Below are 27,530 nucleotides of genomic sequence, written 5' to 3' on the forward strand. Positions count from 1 at the left end.
TCCTTTCGCTCTGCCCATCAGTTTGTGGATGATAGGCAGTACTCATGTCTAGACGAGTCCCCAATGCTTGTTGCAACGTCTGCCAGAACCTTGAAATAAATCTGCCATCCCTATCAGAGATAATAGAGATTGGTATTCCATGTCTGGAGACGACTTCCTTCAAATACAGTCATGCTAACTTCTCCATCTTGTCATCTTCTCTTATTGGAAGGAAGTGTACTGATTTGGTGAGACGATCAACTATTACCCAAATAGTATCAAAACCACTTGCAGTCCTTGGCAATTTAGTGATGAAATCCATGGTAATGTTTTCCCATTTCCATTTCGGGATTTTGGGTTGTTGAAGTAGACCTGAAGGTTTCTGATGCTCCGCTTTGACCTTAGAACACGTCAAACATTCCCCTACGTATTTAGCAACATCGGCTTTCATACCTGGCCACCAAAAATGTTTCTTGAGATCCTTGTACATCTTCCTCGTTCCAGGATGTATTGAGTATCTGGTTTTATGAGCTTCTCTAAGTACCATTTCTTTCATATCTCCAAATTTTGTTACCCAAATTCTTTCAGCTCTATACCGGGTTTCATCTTCCCGAATATTAAGATGCTTCTCCGATCCTTTGGGTATTTCATCCTTTAAATTTCCCTCTTTTAAAACTCCTTGTTGTGCCTCCTTTATTTGGGTAGTAAGGTTAGTGTGAATCATTATATTCATAGCTTTTACTCGAATGGGTTCTCTGTCCTTTCTGGTCAAGGCGTCGGCTACCACATTTGCCTTCCCCGGGTGGTAACAAATCTCAAAGTCGTAATCATTCAACAACTCAATCCACATACGCTGCCTCATATTCAGTTGTTTCTGATTAAATATGTGTTGAAGACTTTTGTGGTCGGTATATATAATACTTTTGACCCCATATAAGTAGTGCCTCCAAGTCTTTAATGCAAAAACAACTGCGCCTAATTCCAAATCATGTGTCGTATAATTCTGTTCGTGAATCTTCAATTGTCTAGACGCATAAGCAATTACTTTCGTTCGTTGCATTAATACACAACCGAGACCTTGCTTTGAGGCGTCACAATATATCACAAAATCATCATTCCCTTCAGGTAATGACAATATAGGTGCCGTAGGTAACTTTTTCTTTAACAATTGAAACGCTTTCTCTTGCTCATCTTTCCATTCCAATTTCTTCCCTTTATGCGTTAATGCAGTTAAGGGTTTTGCTATTCTGGAAAAGTCTTGAATGAACCTTCTTTAGTAACCAGCTAGTCCTAAAAACTGGCGTATGTGTTTCGGAGTTTTCGGGGTTTTCCACTTTTCAACGGTTTCGATCTTTACCAGGTCCACCTGGATACCTTCTTTGTTCACTATGTGACCGAGGAATTGAGCTTCTTCCAACCAAAATGCACACTTTGAAAACTTAGCGTACAGTTTTTCTTTTCTCAGTACTTCTAGCACTTTTCTCAAATGTTCTTCGTGCTCTTGATCATTCTTTGAGTAAATAAGTATGTCATCGATGAAAACAATGACAAACTTATCAAGATATGGCCCACACACTCGGTTCATGAGGTCCATGAACACAGCTGGTGCATTAGTCAATCCAAATGGCATAACCATAAACTCGTAATGACCATAACGCGTCCTAAAAGCAGTTTTTGGAATATCATCCTCCTTTACTCGCATTTGATGATATCCAGAACGTAAATCGATTTTCAAATAAACCGACGAGCCTTGTAGTTGATCAAATAAGTCGTCAATTCTCGGCAGTGGATAACAGTTTTTGATGGTAAGTTTATTCAACTCTCTGTAGTCAATACATAACCTAAATGTACCATCCTTCTTCTTGACAAACAAAACAGGAGCTCCCCATGGTGATGTGCTTGGTCGAATAAAACCACGTTCTAATAGTTCTTGCAGTTGGCTTTGTAGTTCTTTCATCTCGCTGGGTGCGAGTCTGTAAGGAGCACGAGCTATTGGTGCAGCTCCTGGTACAAGATCTATTTGAAATTCAACAGATCGATGTGGAGGTAGTCCTGGTAATTCTTTCGAAAATACATCGGGAAATTCTTTTGTGACAGGAACATCATTGATGCTCTTTTCTTCAGTTTGTACTTTCTCGACATGTGCTAGAACAGCATAGCAACCTTTTCTTATTAGTTTTTGTGCCTTCAAATTACTAATAAGATGTAGCTTCATGTTGCCCTTTTCTCCGTACACCATTAAGGGTTCTCCTTCTTCTCGTACAATGCGAATTGCATTTTTGTAACATACGATCTCTGCTTTCATCTCCTTCAGCCAGTCCATGCCAACTATTACATCAAAACTCCCTAACTCTACTAGTATCAAATCAATCTTAAATATTTCGCTACCAGTTTAATTTCTCGATTCCGGCATATATAATCTGCTGAAATTAATTTACCGTTTGCTAATTCGAGTAAAAATTTACTATCCAACGGCGTCAATGGACAAATTAATTTAGCACAAAAATCTCTACTCATATAGCTTCTATCCACACCCGAATCAAATAAAACGTAAGCAGATTTATTGTCAATAACAAACGTACCCGTAACAAGCTCCGGGTCTTCCTGTGCCTCTGCCGCATTAATATTGAAAACTCTTCCACAGCCTTGTACATTCGTGTTCTCCTGGTTCGGGAAATTTCTAATAATGTGGCCCAGTTTTCCACATTTATAACAAACTACATTGGCATAACTTGCTCTGACACTACTTGCTCCGCCATTACTCGTTCCGACACCATTTGTTCCTTTCGTTCTGTTAACCCCTGGTCCGTAGACCTCACACTTCACCGCGCTATGACCATTTCTTTTACACTTGTTGCAAAATTTGGTGCAGAACCCCGAGTGATACTTTTCACACCTTTGGCATAGCTGCTTCTGATTGTTATTTTTGTTACGGTTGTTATTGTTGTTGGGATGATTGTTGTAGTTGTTGTTGTTGTTGTTGTGCCATTTGTTGTAGTTGCGATTGATGTTGCGATTGTTGGGATAGTTATTTGTTGTATTGGTGACTCTTATCACCGTTTTCCTCCCACTTTCTTTTGACTAGCTTCACGTTGGCCTCTTCGGCCGCCTGTTCTTTAATTCTTCCCTCAATCTGGTTCACTAGTTTGTGAGCCATTCTACATGCCTTTTGTATAGAGGCAGGCTCGTGTGAACTAATATCTTCTTGGATTCTCTCTGGTAACCCTTTCACAAACGCGTCGATCTTCTCTTCCTCATCTTCGAACGCTCTCGGACACAATAGGCACAATTCTGTGAATCATCTTTTGTACGAAGTAATATCGAATCCCTGTGTTCGTAACCCTCTAAGTTCTAACTTGAGCTTATTGACCTCGGTTCTGGGCCGGTACTTCTCTTTCATCAAGTGCTTGAATGCTGACCACGGTAGCGCGTAAGCAGCATCTTGTCCCACTTGCTCTAGATAGGTATTCCACCATGTTAACGCAATACCTGTGAAGGTATGCGTAGCGTACTTCACTTTGTCTCCTTCAGCACACTTACTTATGGCAAACACCGATTCAACTTTCTCGGTCCACCATTTCAATCTGATTGGTCCTTCGGTCCCATCAAATTCTGAAGGTTTGCAGGCAGTGAATTCCTTGTAGGAGCATCCTACACGATTCCTTGTGCCGTTAGCTGTATTGCTAGATTCAAAGTTATTGTTGCTATGTAGTGCGGCCTGTACTGCGGCTATGTTTGAAGCAAGAAAGACACGAAATTCCTCTTCGCTCATATTCAAGGTGTGTCGAGTAGTCGGTGCCATTTCCTTCAAAATAGTCAAATGAAACAATTTAATCATACAGAATATTAAGAGTAGTCAATAGTATCTCGTAGCATAATATGAACTCATTTATAAAAGCTTTTTCTTCATATTAGCGTTTTATAATTTTAAATTCGGGTACTACCTACCCGTTAAGTTCATACTTAGTAGCTAATATACAATTCAACTACTACAATTCCATTTGAAAAACTGATTATAATAATATATCACATACAAATATTCTTCAAACTTACAACTTCGCTATATTACATATAACATGAAATATAGTACACTATGATACAGGACAATTTTGAAGATAAATCTAGTTAATACGCAAGTTGTTCAGCAAAGGAAATAAAGACACCTAATTCATAACTCCAGAAATAAGTCATGCATTCTGGTTTTACTAAGACGACTTCCCATTCTTGGTCTTGTGGAAAATAACCGTTATGACCATTAGCTAGGCAGCATGTTGTAATGTCGTCAAAAGGAAGAGGGTTTCGTAATGTCCAACAGCCCCGTAATAATCTAAAAACCTTGTTTCTCACCCCAACTACTGAATCCGTCACTTGTATGAAAGTTTTATTTAAAAGCTGCAATCCGGTGTTCTTTTTCTCACTTTGGTAAGAAGCGAACATCACTAACCCATAAGCATAACATGCTTCTTTATGTTGCATGTTAGAAGCTCTTTCTAATTCACGAAATCCTAAGTTGGGATATGTTGAGTCAAAATAGGTTCTTAACCCGTAGCGTAAAATTACATTTGGGTTCCCTGCATTTAACGCTTTAAAGAAAACACGGCGTAACTTAAAGTCTCCCCAATGTGATATACCCCACCTATCAAAGGAAAGCCTTTTATAAACTAAGGCATTTCTGGAAAGTCTTTCAAATGTTTGACAAGTTAATTTCGCAATAACTAAATGTGCTGATGAATTCTGACCGACTCTAGACAAGATTTCCTCAATCATATCCTCTGGTAGGTCTTCTTAAATATTCGGTTGTTTACCCTTAACGTCCATTTTGTTTTTATACTGTAAAATAGACAAGGATTAGATTCGTAATAATAAACAATACAAGCAATTTTTACATAGATCATAAAAGTACAAGCACACTACAATACATTTATTACACAACATGCTCACACCCCTCTAATCTGAATCACTGGTTTCTTCTTCTTCGGACTTGGTTCTTTTTCCTAATCTTCTAGGGATATATGATGTTCCTCTAATACGAGTCGTCGTTTTCCACATTGGTTTAGAAAAACCTGGTGGTTTAGAGGTTCCCGGGTTATTGTCACGATATTGAAAATACGGGTGTTGACAGTACATATAAAGTTCATCGGGGTCGGAATCAGATTTCTCTAATTTGATGCCTTTTCCCTTATTATTTTCTTTTGCCTCATTAAATTGGGTCGAGGTAATTTCTATAACATCATCGGAATCCTCATCGAGATCCGATTCATCGAAAAATTGGTAATCTTCCCAATATTTTGCTTCCTTGGCGGAAACACCATTGACCATTATTAACTTTGGTCTGTTGGTTGAGGATTTTTTTTTATTTAATAGATTTACTATAGGTATCAATATTTCTTCCTCTGGAACCTCTTCTGCTAGTTCCTCCTCTTCCGATTCCTCCTCTTCTGGTTCATCTTCTTCCGGTTCCTCCTCTTCCGGTTCTTCTTCTTCCGGTTCCTCTTCGGGAATTTGTGGATCTTCCCAAAATATATTCGACTCTTCATTATTATTAGGTGAATCAATGGGATTTGTACTAGAGGTAGACATCTATCACACAATATCAAACACGTTAAGAGATTAATATATCACATAATATTTACGTGTTAATAATATATTGTTTCCAACAAAAAATGTTAAGCAATCGTTTTTGAAGAAAAATACGGTCGAAGTCCAGACTCACTAATGCATCCTAAAAAACTCGGTAAGACACACTAATGCAATTTTCTGGTTCTCTAAGACTAACGCTCGAATACCAACTGAAATGTCCCGATCATATTGATTATAAACGTTCCATATTAATTGATTTCGTTGCGAGGTTTTGACCTCTATATGAGACGTTTTTTAAAGAATGCATTCATTTTTAAAACAACCATAACCTTTATTTTATCAATAAAGGTTTTAAAAACATTACGTAGATTATCAAATAATGATAATCTAAAATATACTGTTTACACACGACCATTACATAATGGTTTACAATAAAAATATATTACATCGACATATGTTTCTTGAATGCAGTTTTTACACAATATCATACAAACATGGACTCCAAATCTTGTCCTTATTTTAGTATGCAACAGCGGAAGCTCTTAATATTCACCTGATAATAAACATGCTTTAAACGTCAACAAAAATGTTGGTGAGTTATAGGTTTAACCTATATATATCAAATCGTAATAATAGACCACAAGATTTCATATTTCAATACGCATCCCATACATAGAGATAAAAATCATTCATATGGTGAACACCTGGTAACCGACATTAACAAGATGCATATATATGAATATCCCCATCATTCCGAGACTCCCTTCGGATATGATATAAATTTCAAAGTACTAAAGCATCTGGTACTTTGGATGGGGTTTGTTAGGCCCAATAGATCTATCTTTAGGATTCGCGTCTATTAGGGTGTCTGTTCCCTAATTCTTAGATTACCAGACTTAATAAAAAGGGGCATATTCGATTTCGATAATTCAACCATAGAATGTAGTTTCACGTACTTGTGTCTATTTTGTAAATCATTTATCAAACCTGCATGTATTCTCATCCCAAAAATATTAGATTTTAAAAGTGGGACTATAACTCACTTTCACAGATTTTTTACTTCGTCGGAAAGTAAGACTTGGCCACTGGTCGATTCACGAACCTATAACAAATATGTACATATATATCAAAGTATGTTCAAAATATATTTACAACATTTTTAATACGTTTTACTGTTTTAAGTTTATTAAGTCAGCTGTCCTTGTTAGTAACCTACAACTAGTTGTCCATAATTAGATGTACAGAAATAAATCGATATATATTATCTTGAATCAATCCATGACCCAGTGTATACACGTCTCAGGCTAGATCACAACTCAAACTATATATATTTTTGGAATCAACCTTAACCCTCTATAGCTAACTCCAACATTACTGCATATAGAGTGTCTATGGTTGTTCCAAATAATATATATAGATGGGTCGATATGATATGTCATAACATTTGCATACGTATATATGGTATCCCAAGATTACATAATATATTAGAATACATGTATAATACAATATAAGTTAGCTAGGATATGATTAATATAGATTTGTTACCAATTTTCACGTAGTTACAACAAGCAAAAATAACCAATCTTGTTTTACCCATAACTTCTTCATTTTAAATCCGTTTTGAGTGAATCAAATTGCTATGGTTTCATATTGAACTTAACTTTATGAATCTATACAGAAAAAGTATAAGTTTATAGTCGGAATTACAGGTTACAAGTCATTTTTGTAAAGGTAGTCATTTCAGTCGAAAGAACGACGTCTAGATGACCATTTTGGAAAACATACTTCCACTTTGAGTTTAACCATGATTTTTGGATATAATTTCATTTTCATAAGAAAAATAATTTTCCCAGAAAAATAACTTTTAAATCAAAGTTTATCATAGTTTTTAATTATCCAAACCAAAACAGCCTCCGGTTTTACTACGACGGCGTATATCCGATTTTATGGTGTTCATCGTGTTTTCAGGTTTTAAATCATTAAGTTAGCATATCATATAGATATAGAATATGTGTTTAGTTGATTTTAAAAGTCAAGTTAGAAGGATTAACTTTTTTTTGCGAACAAGTTTAGAATTAACTAAACTATGTTCTAGTGATTACAAGTTTAAACCTTCGAATAAGATAGCTTTATATGTATGAATTGAATGATGTTATGAACATCATTACTACCTCAAGTTCTCTGGAAAAAACTACTGGAAATGAAAAAAATGGATCTAGCTTCAAAGGATCCTTGGATGGCTTGAAAGTTCTTGAAGCAGAATCATGACACGAAAACAGTTCAAGTAAGATTTTCACTTGAAATAAGATTGTTATAGTTGTAGAAATTGAATCAAAGTTTGAATATGAATATTACCTTGAATTAGAAAGATAACCTACTTTAAATAACAAAGGTTCCTTGATCTTAGATGATTACTTGGAATGGATTAGAAAGCTTGGAAGTAAACTTGCAAACTTGGTAGTATTCTTGATTTTTATAAAACTATACTTATGGAATTTATGAAGAACACTTAGAACTTGAAGATGGAACTTGAGAGAAATCAATTAGATGAAGAAAATTGAAGAATGAAAGTGTTTGTAGGTGTTTTTGGTCGTTGGTATATGGATTAGATATAAAGGATATGTAATTTTATTTTCATGTAAATAAGTCATGAATGATTACTAATATTTTTGTAATTTTATGAGATATTTCATGCTAGTTGCCAAATGATGGTTCCCACATGTGTTAGGTGACTCACATGGGCTGCTAAGTGCTGATCATTGGAGTGTATATACCAATAGTACATACATCTAAAAGCTGTGTATTGTACGAGTACGAATGGGGGTGCATACGAGTAGAATTGTTGATGAAACTGAACGAGGATGTAATTGTAAGCATTTTTATTAAGTAGAAGTACTTTGATATGTGTCTTGAAGTCTTTCAAAAGTGTAAGAATACATATCAAAACATAACATGTATATACATTCTAATGGAGTCGTTAAGTCTTCGTTAGTCGTTACATGTAAGTGTTGTTTTGAAACCTTTAAGTTAACGATCTCAATTAATGTTGTTAACCCAATGTTTATTATATCAAATGAGATGTTAAATTATTATATTATCATGATATTATGATGTATGAATATCTCTTAATATGATACATACATTAAAATATCGTTACAACGATAATCGTTACATATAAGTCTCGTTTCGTAATTCTTGAGTTAGTAGTCTTGTTTTTACATATGTAGTTCATTGTTAACACACTTAATGATATATTTAAATATCATTTTATCATGTTAAATATAGTGTATCAATATCTTAATATGATACATATGTATTTAGTAGACGTTATCATAACGATAATCGTTATATATATATCATTTCGAGTTTTTTAACTTAGTAAACTCATTTCTTATGTATATCACACATTGTTAATATATTTAGTGAGATACTTATTCATCATAATCTCATGTCAACCATATATATATATATATGTCTATATATACCACAACATGTAGTTTTCACAATTTTGTAACGTTCGTGAATCGCCGGTCAACTTGGGTGATCAATTGTCTATATGAAACTTATTTCATTTAATCAAGTCTTAACAAGTTTGATTTCTTAACACGTTGGAAACATTTAGTCATGTAAATATAAATCTCAATTAATATATATAAACATGGAAAAGTTCGGGTCACTACAACCATCCCCAATTCATCCAAAATAGATGATGGCTAATTGGTTGATCCATTCCGGTCACACTGCTTTCGGAGCTCGAGTGAAATTCCATATCAGAATTCGAGGGACTTGAACTAGTGAAGAGTTCAATTTCGTACGATTGAATAAAGGATTTTTCGATATGAAATGATTTCCGGCAATCAGAGGGTATTCTAATTACATAGAATATCTATATATATAGAGCAAAAGATTTCATAGATTACGGAGGAATTTACGGAATATGTTAGGTAAAGTTTACAGTAACAGATACGCTAAGATATGAATTAGCATATACACTAAAATATGAACTTTGTCTATACACTATTTATGCAATCAATGCAGTAAGACGTATCTAGACTAAGATTGATAAGCATGTAATTTTCTAAGGGTGATAAGCAGATGATTTTCGACTAGAAATGATAAGCAAAACTTTTGACATGCAGTTAAGGTCGAAGTCCAGACTCACTAATGCATCTTAATAACTATCCGTTAGACACACTAATGCAAGACATGGTTTGCTAAGACCACCGCTCTGATACCAACTGAAATGACTCTTCCATATTACTATAAACGCGGTACGTTATTCATTGGTCCCATAGCGAGGTATTTGACCTCTATAGGATACGTTTTAGAAAATATTGCATTCGTTTCTAAAAAAACACACCATTATTATACATAATGCATGCTTTAAACAAGTGGGCGATTATTTAAGAAATATTCCCCAAAATACATCAGTTTCCAAATACTACACACGTGAAATAACAGTCGAATATAATACATGGCAAAGGTTTTATTGAATGCAACACTTTATTTAAACCAAAGCATGAGACTCCATGCACAGCTTGCTCAGATAATGCAACAGCGGACGACTTTCTTAAGGACCTGAGAATAAACATGTTTAAACAGTCAACACAAAGGTTGGTGGGATATAGGTTTAGCATCGATATAAGTATAGACCACAAGATTTCATAGTTATAAATATATATACACTCGCAAATGTATAAAAGTATTCTATAAGTTGTTGAGCGCTTCGGTAACCATACTTAACCATTAATGTGGCATATTCCCTTTATTATGAAATCTCCCTACAATGTACCAAGTGTAGTAAAAACGAAGTACTATGCAACCGTTTACGATACTAGAGCGACTAGCCCGGTTGGGGTTGTCAAACTCGATAGATCTATCAATAGGATTCGCGTATACATGTTCTTACAATATGTAAATATTAGTTACCAAGCTATTAGGGAAGATATGGAAAGTGGTACAACTCAACGTAGAATATATTTTAAGTACTTGTGTTTATGGCGTAAAACATAAAATGCATGTATTCTCATCCCAAAATATTTGTAGAGTTTAAAAATAGGACTATATACTCACGGTAGTAAAAGTATATTAATAATAAGTTTTCAGCTTATTAAAAATATGGTCGTCGTTCTTGAATTCAGAACCTATAACAATAATAATGATTCAGATAATAATACGATATGTGAATAAAATAAAACAAGTTTATAGAATACTTATATATTAATTTTTAACATTTTTATGTTGGTAGTCCTTTGTTAGTAGTCCAAAATAGTCCGAAATGTCCAACAGTCCAGTAATCGGTATATATATAATCTTAGAATTACCCCATGACGTATTGTATATGTATTATCTTTGCATCAACCCAGAGACGTATTGTATACGTATTGTCTTAGAATTTATCAAAACGTATTGTATACTTATTGTCTTAGAATTTATCAAAACGTATTGTATATTATTGTCATGGAATGTACCAAGATTATTATATATATTACAATCTCGGAATTAACTAAGATTATAATATTTTGTTATACTAATGATAACATGTCCAAATATATATAGGATATAGGAAAAGTTAGCAAGGATATGGTTAATATAGTTTTTAAAATATAAATTTCGTCCATACAACGTTAATTTTAGCAGATTTTGTTTTGCTCGCCAAATATTCATTACAACTCCGTTTAATGTGAATAAAAATGCTATGGATTCCTTAAGAAGTTAATTTTTCAAAAACAATTCGAAAAGTTCAGCCCATGTATTAATATTCAGAGTTTTACCTTCTTTTTTTGATGGTGGACAGATTTGGAAGAATCCCGGCACCCACCCAATATATGATTTTTGATAAAATACTTCCACTTTGTCTAAAATCATGAAAATCATACTGGAAGTCTTATTTACATATATTAACATATTTCCAAAGTCTTAGCCTCGAACTCAAAGTCTAAGATAGGTTTTTAATTCCCAACACAAAACAGCCCGCTTTTTACCGAATGGAGATTAAACGATATATATTAAGTTTCAAGGTGTTCTTCATATATACAAGTTATAAGTTCTTATATTAACCTAATATAACATCATAATACATATAAATAAGTGTTATTAGAGTTAAGATAGAAAGATTAGATTAGTTCTTCAAACAAGTTTAGAATCAACTAAACTATGTTCTAGTTTATAAACTCTTATATAGATAGCTATAAACATATGAATTGAACAAGAATTGAAGTAGAGTTTTTACCTCAAGTTTAGAATGTAAAGTTGCTGGAAAGAAGTAGTAGAACAAAACTTGAGAGAGTTCTTGCAAATGTGTGTGAAAATTGGAAGTAAAATTTGGAAAATGAATGTGTAAAAATGAGTTAGAAATGGTGCTTATTTATAGACTTGAAAATTTGGTTTTTAGTGAAAATATCTAAGATAAGTTAAAATGTATTAAGTCATGGATGACATATTAAATTGATTAGGTCATGAATGACATATTACACAAAAAATTGCAGATTTCTATTGGTATATACCAATAGTAAATACTTCTAGAAGCTGTGTATAATACGGGTAAAAATACCGTATGAATGCGAGTAGAATTCTTGAGGAAATTGAACGAAAATACGAGTATAGCTATCCTTTATATGTATTCGTATATTATAAAGTGTATTTAATACTTGTAAGGATGTATTTACACTCGTAATACTTTATATGTAAATACATTTTAACATAAGTTAATTACGTCGTTTAAATAGTAACATATATATTGTTCAAAAACTCTTTAAATTAGTAGTATGAAAGTATATATATAATACTTTGTTAATATAGTTAATGAGATATTTAATTATCATATTTTCAAGTTAAATATATATAAATCCATATATATACACAATAATTAAACAATTAAACAATTAAACAATTAAATCAAGTTATGACGTTCGTGAATCGTCAGAATAAAAGGGTGACCAAAAGCTTGTGTAAAACTCTTTTCGGAGGTTCAAGATTTATTAAAATTCATTGCTTATCAAGTCAGAATTATATAAAGATTAAGTTTAAATTTGGTTGAAAATTTCCGGGTCATCATACTGATTCTGCACTTTCCAATTCCTTTGCCAATTTTGCCCAAGATTTGGTCAATTTTACACTAAATCAAGTCCTTAGCCCTCAATTTACCAATTAGCTCAATAGCACACAAAATAGGCTCCAAGATAGTCAAAAACTGAACAAAGTTAGGTAGATATCGCGAGATAAAACATATATAAATTGAGCGATATCAAACCCCTTACATTTTAATCTTTGCTTTTCCTCAAGCAAACAATCGACAAAACAAGCTTTGGAGATAGAGAACCAATAAGTGAACAATGCAAAGCGAAAAAAGTTTAGTTTAAAGTAATACCTTCCATGGATATGCACTTGATGACTAGAGTGTTCCCCAAAGACTTTCACTTGCTTATGACCAAGCACAAACATAATCTCCTTCTACTAACACAAGCTTAACTTAAACTCCAAATAACCTCTTCAATAGCATAACTCCAAATCTTCAATCCTTAAACACTAACACAAACATAATTCAAGCCTAAGTCTACCCGAACCAATCATGCCCCCGACCAAAGTCAACTTCATCTACGAGAAGGTCATCAAACATCAATCAATAAGTATCAAATCTCTACAAATTCGAACTTGACCTCCTTGACCTTGACCAAATATGTAGGATTCACGGGATACCATAAAATCATCAAGCTAATCAATCACAATCTAATACAAACTTGCTCAAACAAATTCTAAGTGTACCAAAAAGATGTAAAATGCACCCAAAATGAATAAAGGCCATGAATAACGTACACATCACCATCACCACCGATCATGAAATACATCGTGCAAAGAATACGCTTCCAACAAGAATACTCACCTCATCAACCCGCGATGGCTATCCCTCTTCCACCTCCATGCCCCTAAAACACCTATTTTTCGTCAATTCCAAAAATGGTCGTCAATTCCAAATGATAATCATCAATTCCAAGTATAGGGTTAAGGTGGGTGTGCCAAAGTTAAGGGAGTGGGTACCCCACCTTTATTGGTCACCCCGGGCTCGGGATGACCGGCACTCATCAAGCTTTCTATCACAACTCTATGGTTTCTCTCATAGTAGAGCGAAAGCATTGACGGAGGTTCGTGGAATTAGGGCCCCACGTGGCTAAATAAGAGAGTTCATTAATTCCAAATTTTTGAAGCATTTGGAAGAATTTAACTTCCTTTCAAATGAACGAGCTTGACTTGGGAGACTTTACTCCCAAGCTTGGAACACACGTAACTTGGAAGACTTTACTTCCAATTTTGGAAGACTTGACTTCCAAAATGAGGCAATGAGAGGACTTGACTCTCCCGGGAGTGTCAAAGCTCGAAGGTTTTATTCACTCATCTACTTCCCACATAACAAGCTTTTATGCTTGTGTTGAGAAAACGTAGGAAGTAGGTACTACCTTTCCATAATTGATCGAACAAGGGTGCCATAGCTTTTGGATATGGGTTATGTTGTCTAGCAACACTAGCATGAAGCCATTGCTCTTCATTAAGAAGATAGCACACGGTAAAGCTCGTTGGCTCCTCTTCCCATGGTATGATACATCGGTTGAAACATCGTGAAATGATGAGACAACCAATGTCAATATGAAATGGTGTGGATTAAGAAGTCTCCCACACCAAGTAAACCAAAATTTGGGAGACTTTCCTACAATGGATGGACTCGATTCATCCAGAAGTGTTAAAGCATAAAGCTTTAAACACTTGGTTTTGGTACACATGCATGAAAGACTTTAACTTTCAAGCATAAATTTGATTTTTCTCAAAATTTTAACATTTTCGCACGAAATCATATGAAAAATGAAAGACTTTACTTGCACTTGGTGAAATGCAAGTATGAAAACAAAAGGAAGACTTTACTTCCTTAAGTTTTGAAAAAAAAAGGAAATGACTTTACTTTTCCAAAAATTTTAAAAGTTTTACAAGTTTTAACCATTTTAGTGTTTATGATATGAATTAGTATAACGGTTAAAAACTTGTTCCAAAAATTGTTCGACAATGCAAGCTTGAAACTTTGTAGTGTATGCGATACATTTACCCGAAATAGTTTAAAATGGCCCGATATTTTAACTCTCCCCCTACATTTAGTGTATGCAATGCCCTCATTGCATTAAAATGATAGAATAAGTGAAAATGAGGGATATTTTAAACTTGAAAAGTTGAGAGAATAGAAAGCAGAAACCGGGTAAGATCAAACGATCTTTGTTGTCACCATTCGAGAAACATAATCACCAAAGAATGCAAGTCGATGAGCTTGACGCCTGAACTTAATGACAGGCTTGGATCAATCATCAATAAGGTGTATCCTGCCACTAAGAACCACAACAAGCAAGAAAATACAAACAACCACAAGAATATCCACACACGCCCATTATCGAATTATTACAAACATAGAGATGATCTTGTGTGAGAGTAGCAATATAAGTCTACTACCACACAACGAATCGACAATTCCAAGTTTCACACACACAATTACCAAATTTAGTTAAGTTACATGCCAAATCATAAGAGAAATTGTTCACAAACCATGATGAAAATTTATTACCAAATTTCCATTGAGTGCCGGCTTGACATCTAGACGCGCCTTGAAATGCACTCATGATAACCCAAACGCTCCATGGGCATCTCTTTCAACTCATTGAAATTGACTTTAAAGAACTTCAAGATTCGAGTCACGTAGTATCCACCAACACTTGGGAGTTTCGACTTCTCACCACTTGTGTTGAATAGATAACTTGCAATAAGGTTGGGAATGTGAATGTGCTTTTTCTTGTGGATAGCATGAATCAACCAAATATCTAACATTGTCATCTTATCAACATCCTCTGTTCAGTGGAAGACCGATTAGGCGAAAAACCTTTGGGCGCAACGAAGTATGGGGCTTTTGAGCGCGCCAGGAACTTGATTATCGGGGGTTAGCTTGACATGAATAATTTCACTCCATGCTTGCTTGGAGTCAAATTCGTTTGGGTTGTAGGTTTCACATTTTACCAAGTACGCGAAGGTTGAATCGGGATCAGAATTTGTGTAGAGTCCTAGACATGCTATAAATTGGGTCATGCTCATTTTCCATTCCACACGCCCTAGCCTGAATCTGAGGTAGTTGCGGATCTATGGTTAGGCGACCTTAAAATCAACCCTCAGAGTTGCTAAGAACTCACAAGTTAGCAATGGGTAAACACTTTTTCATGTAAAGGAGCATCTCCCATAGGCGCATAACCTTATTACCCTGTTCAACTGTGAACGTTTCCCTAATTTTATGACCTAACCCTGCCATTTCAAAGTCGGTCCAATTGATGTACTTAACCGGTCACACTGACATGTGAAGCCTATTAATCACTTTATCTTGAATTGTTTCATACGGTAAAAGCACTTGCAGCCATTCATGTGCATCGGTGGAAAAGATATATCCCTCTCCTTTAGAAGTAGTTCCCTGAAATAGACTCAACAAGCAATACATGCAAAAACGTTTCTATGACATTAGCATTAATTAAATATATCACATGCAAACAATGGTGGGCAACATTCCCCCTACATTTAATTTTAGGACAAAGGCTTCACAACATGCAATCATGACCAATATGACCTAATTGCAAAAGTCAACTATAGTCAAAGTCAAAAGTCAAATTAAGCTTAAAAGTAGGAGCATGCATTTTAGTATATCAATTAGCCAAATCAGAAGAATAATGATCAACAAGTAAGGTTCAATTGCAATCACACCCCAATTGGTCAAACTTAGTCAAAAGTCAAAGAATCAAGAACTCTAAATTCAATTTAGTTGCATACAAGCATGAAAGTTGGTTACTTTTTGATCTAGAAATAACATATAAGCATAGAATAACCAATTATATCATTACATTCTCAATTAAACATCATCTTTAAAAACCCCCAAATTGGGATGCACCCTAAAAATTCAAAGTGCAAATTTTCAAATTGAAACTTGCAAATCATGTTAGGAATCATGATAGTAACAAGGATTCATTACCAATTAATCATACACATCATCAATTGCTTAGAGATTTAGAAATAAGAAGAAACAAGAACATAACAAGAATCATGCAAATAATTGAAGATAAGTATTAATGAAGCATGAATCTTACTTGACTCGTGTTAGATGATGATGATGACAATGCAAGAAATCTTCACAAAAGATGTTAATTTAATATTTGGGGTCAAAGTAGCTGAGCTTTGGTCGCAATATGAGAGAATAAATGAAGTGGGTGGAGAAAATGAAGTAGGAGCGACGTTCCTGAAGAATGAAAAGCGCCGCACCTCATTGAAAAGCGTCGTTCCTGGCTACTGTCCATTTTTTATCCAAAATCACAGGTGAAAGCGTCACTATTGAAGCAAAAGCGCCACTTTTGAAGGCCCAAAATCGCCGCTCCTAGGACAGAAGCACTGCTTTTGTACCTGGTGCAGTGTTGCAGTTTCAAAATCCATTTCAACTAATTCAAAAGCTATTTTTGCAGTTTTTCCAAATTATCCAAATGCATGAAATGCAACTACATGCAAATACAACCTATAAAACAATAATATCATATAATTCTATATGAAATGCAATCCTAAATGCAAAAATATACACAAACGTGATTGTTTTGATCACGGGTCTATCACTTGACCCGTTTTAGCACAAAGGTGTTATTTTGGGTAGAGCTTGATGTCATCAAGCTCAATAGCATTGATGTCATTCCTATAAACCTTCAATCTATGACCGTTTACCTTGAAAGTGTTCCCATTCCCATATAACTCCACATAACCTGAAGGATATGCCTTCTTAACAATGTATGGACCTGTCCATCTAGACTTCAACTTACCGGGTGAGAACTTAAAGCATGAGTTGAAAACTAAGACCTTATCGTTTGGGTGAAATTCTTTAGGACCTTTAATTCAGGCATCGTGCCAACGCTTAGTTTTTTCTTTGTATACCAAAGAGTTATCATATGCCTCTAACTTAAGCTCCTCTAATTCGTGTAATTGTGTCACCCGTTTTTCCTTAGCTCTTTCTAAGTCTAGGTTTATCTCCTTAATTGCCCAAAATGCCTATTGTTTTACCTTAACCGGGATGTGACATCCTTTCCCGTACACTAGATGAAATGGTGTGGTCCCTAAAGGTGTTTTGTAAGAGGTTTTAAATACCTATAATGCTTCTTCTAGATTGGTTGACCAAATATTAGGGTTATTATTAACCGTCTTTTCCAAAATCCTTTTCAAAGAACGATTTATGTTCTTGACTTGACCACTAGTTTGAGGATGGTAAGGGGTCAAAAAACGATGGGTTACACCATATTTTTTCATGACTCTCTCCATAAGGGTATTAGAAAAATGTGCCCCTCTATCCGATATCAGCACTTTTGGTACACCAAACCTAGTAAACAACCCTTTCAAAAACTTAACAACCACTCTCGCATCATTGGTTGGAAAGGCTTTGGCCTCGGCCCATTTCGAAACATAGTCTACCGCCACCAAGATATAAACACACTTATTCGAGTTCGGGAATGGACCCATGAAGTCTAAACCCCATACGTCGAATACCTCACATATTTGAATGCCAGTTTGGGGCATCTCATCTCTTTTGGAGATAGATCCCGACCTTTGACAAGAGTCGCATCGCTTAACTAACTCGTGTGCATCCTTAAAGATAGTGGGCCAATAGAACCCGGAATCGAACACCTTTTTCGCGATGTGATTCGAACCAAAGTGGCCTCCTGTAGGCCCACTATGACAACTTCTTAATATATCTCGGGCCTCTTGCCCATAAATGCATCTCCTTATCACTTGATCCACCCTGATGCGAAATAAGTGTGGGTCATCCCAAAAGTAATACTGTAAATCATTGAATTACTTTTTCTTTTGTTGGTAAGACAAGCCTTTTTGTAAAACATTTGACGCAAAGTAGTTTGCAAAGTCAGCAAACCAAGGGACTTCATCGACTAGGTCAATTCTCATTAAATGCTCATTCGGGAAATTATCCCGAATTTTGGACTCATCTAAGGGTTGAAGTCCCAGATTGTCTAACCTTGACAAATGGTCGGCCGCCACATTCCCAGCTCCCTTTTTATACCTAATTTTTATGTCAAACTCTTGTAAAAGTAGCACCCAATGAATCAAATGATGTTTCGCGTCTTGCTTTTGAAAAAGGTACTTTAACGAGGAATGATCCGTGTAGACGGTTGTCTTTGAAAGTACAAGATGAGACCGAAACTTATCAAAAGCGAATACTACTGCAAGAAGCTCCTTCTCGATATTGGTGTAGTTCAATTGGGCCCTATTTAGGGTTTTGCTTGCATAGTAAATCGGCCTAAAATGTTGGTCAACTCTTTGACCTAGAACCGCACCTAGTACATAATCGCTCGCATCACACATCAATTCAAAATCTTTGTCCAATCGGGAGAGATAAGAATATTTGGGTTAACTAGCTTTTCCTTCAATAAGTTGAATGCTTCGATGCATTCGTCATCAAACAAGAAAGGTTGGTCCTTTTCTAATAATTTGGTCATAGGGCGGGCGATTTTTGAAAAAACTTTTATGAACCGACGGTAAAATCCCGCGTGCCCAAGAAAACTTTCGATTACTTTCACATCCGATGGTCTAGGTAATTCCTTTATCACGCTAATTTTAGCCTTATCAACCTCAATTCCCGCCTTAGAAATTTTGTGTCCCAAAACTACCCCCTCGTTGTCCATGAAGTGACATTTTTCCCAATTAAGAACCAAATTTGCATTTTCACCACGAGTTAACATTTTATCAAGATTTTTAAGACAATGATCAAAAGAATCACCGAAAATCAAAAAATCATCCATGAAAACCTCCATGGTGTCCTCAACCATATCGTCAAAGATAGCAAGCATGCATATTTGGAATGTCTCTGGGGCATTTCATAACCAGAAGGGCATTCTCCGATAAGAAAACGTGCCATATGGGCATGTAAAGGTCATCTTTTCATGATCCTCGGGGTCTATCGAGATTTAAAAGTATCCCGAAAACCCGTCAATAAAGCAATAGAACTCTCTTTCGGCTAGACGTTCGATCATTTGATCGATGTAGGGTAGTGGGAAATGGTCTTTTCATCAGGCATCATTTAGATGCCTATAATCTTTTCATACGCGCCATCCCGTGATAGTTCGGGTCGGGACAAGCTCATTTGGTCGTTTAAAATCACCGTGGTCCCACCCTTTTTGGGCACCACTTGGACGGGACTCACCCATGGTGAGTCCGAAATTGGGTAAATAAGACCTGCATCCAATAGTTTGATCACTTCCTTTTTGACAACTTCCTTCATGATTGGGTTAAGTCTTCATTGTCGTTGGACAACCGATTTATAGTTCTCCTCCATGAGGATTTAGTGCATGCAATATGATGGATTGATCCCCGGGATGTCCGTGGTCTTCCATGCTATGGCCTTATGGTGAGATTTAAGTAGTGAGACAAGTCGAGTCTTTTGGTCTTAGGTGAGTTTCGAGGAAATAATCACCGGAAGTTGGTTTTCTTCCTTAGGATAAGCATATTCAAGATGTTCGGGGAGCTCTTCAAGCTCAAGAGTGGGAGGCTCCTCCCATGATGACTTGATTTGAAATCTATCTTCATGAGGGATTGACTCAAATGACTCTTCCCGAATGGTCTCATTTTCACTTTCAAATTCATAAACATTAACATTCATCAATTCCTTAAAATCGGCCTCTAAATCCCCAATTTCATTTTCACAAGTTTGGTCAAACACCGTGGTATCAACCTTCAAAAGCTTCTCAAGTTCGTTATGCACATAAAGGTCAATGTGGTCAAAGGCATAGCACTCATAATCATCGGTGTTACTCAGTTGCTTTATAGCTTCTCGAATATTGATGGTCATACGCTCTTCACCAACTCCAAGATGAGGGGGACTTGAAGGTCCTCCTTCATCTCCGTGATAACTAAATCAATCGGGAACACGAAGGTGTTAATGCTAACCAAGATGTCCTCGGCAATGCCAATATCAGTATCAAACAAATGGTTGGCCAATCTTATCCTAATTCAAGTTAGTTTAAGAGGTCCAAGACCAAGTCTCTCATAAAGTGAATGGGGCATTAGGTTAATGCTTGCACCTAAGTCGGCTAGTGCATTGAACACTTCCAATTCACCGAACTTACAAGGGAAAACAAATTTTCCTGGATCTCTTAACTTCTTAGGAATCCTTGGATTTGATGCAAGAATCTTGTTGCACTCCTCTTCAATAAAGAAAGATGTTTCGTCATGATATTTACCCCTTTGAGATATTAGCTCCTTGATGAACCTAGTTTGGCATTCCTTTAAGTACCGGTCTTGTGATCTTTGAAGACTCGTCATTTTTTGAAATTTTTTATATTGAGCAGCCAACTTATCCGTCTTTAAAGCTTTTGGATATGGCACCGGTCTTGTGATCTTTGAAGACTCATCACCCTTTGTCTTACCCGATTCATCATTACCCGTACCCTCGGTTGAGTTGACCTTTTCTTTACCCTTCTCCTTTCTAACCCCAGTTTCTTCTTCAATAAAACTTGTTAGTGGTTCATGGGTTATAAAGGGTTGTGGATGGAGATCTTCAATCCCTTGAATGGTTAAACTGCCTCGAGTGGTTATGGCATTAACATTTTCGTTTCAGTTAGGTAATTAGGGTTTTGTTTGGTGCCTTTGATAGGAAGTACTCTTGTGTTGTTGTTTTGTTGGTTTTAGTTGTGTTGATGGTTATTGTTGTAATTGTTAATCGGGTTAACTTGAGTGTTTGAAGGTAAAGTTCCTTGTGGTCTTTCGGCAACTTGATTTGAAAGTCTTCTAACGGCACTTTCAAGGTTTTGAAACGAGGCTTGTTGTTTTCGTATTTGTTGCTTCAAGAGCTCGTTCTCTTTCATTAGGAAAGCTTCGGTTGATTCTACCTTCTTAATATAGTTTTGCATGATTTCTTCTAAACTCTTCGAAGGTTGGGATTGTTGAATGTTTTGTTGAGGTTGTTGATTGTAACCTTGGTTATTTTGTGGTTGACTATAAACTTGGTTGTTTTGATAATTTGAATTGGCTTGGTTGTTATAAGGTTGATTTTTGTAAGGTTGTTGGTTTTCGTATTGAAAGTTGTTGTTCCAGTTTTGGTTATAGTTGTTGTTGTAACCTTGGTTTCGGTTTTGGTTTGTGAATCCGGGTGGTGTATTGGTTTGGTTTTTGAATGATACTTATTTTTGATTTGGATTGTAGTAGCCTTGGTTTGATGTTCCTCCCCGTTGGTAGTTTTGATTACTCACGTAGTTCACATGAGCATCCGAATTCATGGGAATATCATCTAGATCAACAAGATTGCATTGAGTAATTTGAGGACAATTCTTCGTGAGATGTGGACCTTCGCATCTTTGACAACCTACTTGCATTTCAACTACCGTTTGTTGAACTTTTTTCAACTCTTTCCCAAATGTTTGAAATTGATTGTTCAAGCTTGCAAGCGTCACTTGCCCATTATCACTCTCGATTTGTGCTACACTTTTCCTTGCCAAATCTCGCGGTGAAGGTGCCCATTCATATGTGTTAACCGAGATGTCTTCTAATAAGATTTCGGTCGCATTTGGTGATTTATACATAGATACCCCACCGGATGAAGAATCAAGATATTGCTTCGTGAAAGCATTACAACCCCGGTAAAATGTGTTGATGTACTCCTTCTTCGTCAAACCGTGCGGTGGGCAAGCTCTTAGTAGCTTCTTGAATCATACCCACACATCATACAAACTCTCATCACCCCGTTGGGTGAACCCATTAATCTCCATTCTAAGTCGCTCTACTTTTGACGGTGAGAAGAAGTGATTGATAAACTCATTGGTTAATTCTTGAAAAGACCTTATGGAATCGGATGGCAAACTTCGCATCCAAGCTTTTGCGTCTTCTTGAAGTGTAAAGGGGAATGCCCTTAACTTAAAAAGTGTCATCGGTGACATTTTTGGTTTTGTAAATATCACAAAGATAATTAAAATGTTGGATATGTTCGAACGGATTCTCATCTATCAACCCATGAAAGTATGTATCTTTGATCAAAGTGAAAAAGTTACCCCCAATATTCCAATTATCCGCTTCAATTGGTGGTTTTGTAATAGCCGGTGCTAACAGTGTTGGTGCAACCAATCTAGCATTCCACATTGGTGTATCGTTTGGATCATTCAATAATTCTTGATTAACTGGATGACCATGGTTGATTGGATTACCCTCTTCATTGAGAATTGGTTGACTGTTAGGATCCATGTCTTCAAAACTAAATGGCAAAGCTTCAAAATTCTTCCCAACTACCCTTGCTTCTCTACGATTATAAACCCCGTGCACGTGTTTTTCCGAATCGGAGAATGGATGTGTGAACTCTTGATCCTTGTGAGACCTTGTTTTCATACACCAAAGGCACCTATCCTTCAAATCACAACACAAACACAAGCGGTTTTCCAAACAAAAATAATATATAAAATGCGAAAAGTAACTTCCGTAAGGGTAAACCCTTACGAAAGGATCGAGCAATCAAAAGTTTTAAAAAAATACCCAACTAGGCTAACCGCTCCCCGGCAGCGGCGCCAAGAAAGTTAATGATGTGTGCGTGATATACATCTTTTACCCTCTAAATTTATACATGATTCAAATACTACAAATAAGCACACACAACTAACGAGCACTTAGAACCCGGTTATTATAGCACTTCAATGTAAGTATTCTTATCAAGTTCATCCCAAGAGAGCGGTGTAAGTCGAGTATTTGAAACTATCAATTGTCCTAGGGTTTGTTTTTTTTTGGGGGGGGGGGGGGGGTTCGATTGATATTAACTAACAACTAAAACTTGCACAATTAAAAAAAATTAAACTAAACAAGTATACTAGTAGCAAGAAACAGGTAGCAAAGTATTAAGACTTAAATCAAGTTAACTAAGACGTGTTCACTTATCTAATCCTCTATATGCTTAGCTTTCCCCATTTTGCCTATTTTGTTATCTCGTTAGTTGTTGAACTATTAAATGTTTAGCATAACTACTAAACCTCTAATCAAATAACACTCCGCGAATTCACATAAGCATTGTATCCTAAGATCGAGTTAAGCATGATTTGGTCATTGAGATTGAGCTTGGGGTGAAGTCACTTAAAACCCCCAACTATCGAAATCACTTAAGATAATCGGTACTAATATGTTGACTAAAGGCCAATTGAAAACCAACCTAGATCAAGAACACAATCACTTGCAATTCCTAAGCTAGTTGTCTAGATCACCTAAGGTGTTGAAGCACACATTGATTCACTTCTCAAATCACTAAGAGAACTACTCAACATATGTAATCAAATTCAAGCCTAAAACAAACTCATAGCAATGGATCTTTAGCTACCTCAACAACGCATGATCATGTAATTCAGTCAAACAACAATATTCAATTGATTTGGGGCAAACACTAGCATTAGAGATTCATAGATAAGCAAACACAAGAGATTTAGCCAATCATGGCCAAAATCAAACTAATAATAAGAATAGAAATGTAAACAATCATTATCTTCAAACTATTACAAGTAATTAATGGAAAGTATGTAAAGTCAAGTGAAGATTACAATCCAAAAATATAAAGAGGATGAAGATCTAAGTTAAATAATGATGGATCTTGAGTTAGCTTCCTTGAATCCACCCTTAAACACCAATGGATGATGAAATTAGGGTTTTGTATGTGAAATTCGGACCTAAGACATCTGTTCTCTAAAGATTCATATAAAAAATGACCTAATCTCGTTCCTTTTATAGTGCTGAAAATCTGGGCTGAAACAGCAACAGGAGCGCCGCTTTTGGCTCAGGAGCGGCGCTTTTGGCTTTAATGAAGAGCGGCGCTTTTGATCAAGAACGCCGCTTTTGGCTCAAATCAGGGGCGACACCTTTGTTGAAGGAGCGATGCTTTTGGCTGAACAGGAGCGGCGCTTTTGGCTGTAGGAATGGCGCTTTTGCTCACTGATGAAGAATGGAGCTGAAATGTATATGAGAACGTCGCTTTTGAAGTAGGTGTGACGCTTTTTCTCCACAGGAGCGGCGCCTTTAGTTGAGGAGCGGCGCTTTTGAAGCTGATTCTGCACTTTCCAATTTCTTTGCCAATTTTGCCGAAGATTTGGTCAATTTTACACCAAATCAAGTCCTTCGCCCTCAATTTACCAATTAGCTCAATAGCACACAAAATAGGCTCCAAGATAGTCAAAAATCGAACAAAGTGAGGTAGATATCGCGAGATAAAACATATATAAATGGAGCGATATCAGAAAGATAGGGAGATCTTTTTCGATCATGGTTAATCAAGCTTTTGTATTGATTTCGTACAAGTGGCCGCTTATGTACTAGTCATGCCTTTATTTATATATGTGAGCCAACGACCATTACGTTCCATGTCCTAGTTACCCGTCGATTAACATGACATAAATATATGCATAATTAATGCTCATGCTATTTAAATGTAATTACACAGTTAATCAAGTAATCAGGTAGTATATTGCATATATCTCAATTTGAAATTAACACGAAACTCGCCTCTATAATTTAAGCTATGATATCAATTGTTATTTCATCTTATAGTTAATAACATGAACATATAATTTATATTAGGCATTTTTATTAAATAGTTATCGTTAAACTATTATTATTAAATAGTTATCGTTAAACGACCATTACGTTCTAGGTCCTAGTTACCCGTCGATTAGTATAAATTATATTTGATATTTAAGCTATCATTAAATAGTTATCTTTAAGCTATGATAGTCCAATATAATGTCAAATTAAAATTTAAGCTATGATATCAACTAGAAAGGAAACCGACCGGGCGTTGCGTCGGTAATTTTTTGGTTGTACACAAAAAGCATATGTAAACATTGTCTCTGACTCTGGCCCAATAAAATCAACATACACTCTAAATTAACATTTATAATTCTAAGAAAATCAACTGCATACATAACCTTCTTTGTAATCTGACCAAATTGTGTAAGATAAATTGTGTAAGAAAAGTCAAATAGATCACACTTTAAGCAAGATACACCAGATAGAAAGCATGTTGTTATTCTCCCTTAACTGTGATACTTTTAACATACCCCCAAAATATGAGGATTACAACTCTCCATTCCAAATTTTCGAGCTTTATGACCACTTTTCATGTTCATAAATAAACAATGTAGAACCATTTTACCTCGGAACCATCATCTTCATGACCATTTACCTCTGGATCATCATCTTCATGATCTAAAATAGAAGATAGCCTTGAGTTATAGCTAAAATATTTAAACAATTTACCTATCATCTAAGATAGAAGATAAACCCAAATTTTTCAGGATTTAAGTTGCTAAAAGCACACCTTCGATCCGATACTAAAGAGCTCAGCAAGATCATGAAATTGTCCATGAATATCATTGCATATTGTCACTGGATCTTGACACGTTGAAACACAAATTCAAAACACATCATATACATTCTCATATGCGAGTATAAACTTCTCTCCAACCGTAGGAATAACATAAAGTAATACAAAGAGCATAACATGAAAAAAATACAATTACCTGTACAATGGTTTTTACTATTAGATGCGCCTTAGCCTTCTCACAAAAAATGTCACCCACATCTACCACTGAAATAATTCAAGCTTTAATGTTCAAATATGTTTAGGCTATGTAATTCATTCTTTGCTATAATTTTCTATAGAGTTATAGGAAAAAAAAATAAATATTCAAGATGTGTTTCAGGTCCATGTTATTTATTTGTCAAAAAAAAAAAAAAAATTCATTACATAGTTAACTGTACATACTCCACATAACAATACATATTTACACAATTATACCTTACAATCCATGCAACCATTTTATCATAACAAATAAGGAGTTGCTCGCATGTTAACTGATGTTGGAGTATTAAACTTGTCTGTATTACCAAGAAATATAATTAGCTAAAAGTAAATTAACAAAATGATAGTTGATATGCTTTTTACCTTTGGATCGTAAAAAACTCAAAATGGATATCAGTAAGTGATAAGATCTTAGACAGATTCATTATATATCTCCACCGCTCAGAATTTCAGTTGAAATGACTCCTATATGTATTTTAAAATATGTATAAGAGACACTGTAAACAAAGAAAAGAGACGAGAACCATTACAAAATAGAACAATAAAAAGAAATTATGAGAAAACCTATTGTTCTGGCAGTTGAGTAATGTGTGCTCCGTAATGGTACTTGGGCATGACTAAATCGTTAAAGCTTGAGAATTTTTCCTGAAAATTTTTTGACCGGTCCTCATTCGAATCTCTAACATGCTGAAAAATAGTATCGACTGAATGTTAAGTCTAAACTTTGCACTGCGAGTTAAGGTGGGTCATATTGCCTGTCCTTATTTTTATAAGCAAAAATTGACAACCAAGCTAAACAACCCAAATTTTAGAATCAGACAATGACAAACAACATATAGCTTTAATGGATGATGTTTATGCAATTTTGTACATCAACACCTATGATTTAAATATGCATCAGACAGAGTTTAAACACCAATATCTAGCAACAACATCAACTACACAACATATAATACAATATTTCAAATACAAAAGACAGTCACCAATTAATCAAACAACACCATCACCATATGTAGATCACTGACATAAATGAACGACAAAAAGATAATAAAAGCATGTGAAGTGGAAACGATGAAAAAAAAATTATTTGACTTAGCATGTATGTTTTTTTTTTTCATAGGTTTGTGGATGACTTGGTATGTATCAATATATTTTTTGCATGTATGTATGCTTATGTAGGTATGTATGTGCTTATGTATGTGATCAAACCAAAATCGTTTGGGGTGAATAGATTTCGGGTTTGAGTGCTTGATTTGGGGAAAAGAGTGGATCGAATGTTTTAACTCCAATAATTACGCGAACCCCGATTTGAAATCTGGATTTC

At 35.5% G+C, this 27,530-nt stretch overlaps 1 non-coding gene across 1 annotated transcript; it reads left to right on the plus strand.

Moving 5' to 3' along the window:
- The first annotated feature begins 22,275 nt into the window (after positions 1 to 22,275).
- LOC139865352 (small nucleolar RNA R71) lies at positions 22,276 to 22,382 on the plus strand. The gene has a single exon (XR_011764877.1). It is a non-coding gene; the product is annotated as a small nucleolar RNA R71 (small nucleolar RNA).
- Positions 22,383 to 27,530: the final 5,148 nt, after the last annotated feature.

The sequence above is a fragment of the Rutidosis leptorrhynchoides genome, chromosome 8, assembly GCF_046630445.1.
Source record: "Rutidosis leptorrhynchoides isolate AG116_Rl617_1_P2 chromosome 8, CSIRO_AGI_Rlap_v1, whole genome shotgun sequence".
In the NCBI taxonomy this organism is placed as follows: domain Eukaryota; kingdom Viridiplantae; phylum Streptophyta; class Magnoliopsida; order Asterales; family Asteraceae; genus Rutidosis; species Rutidosis leptorrhynchoides.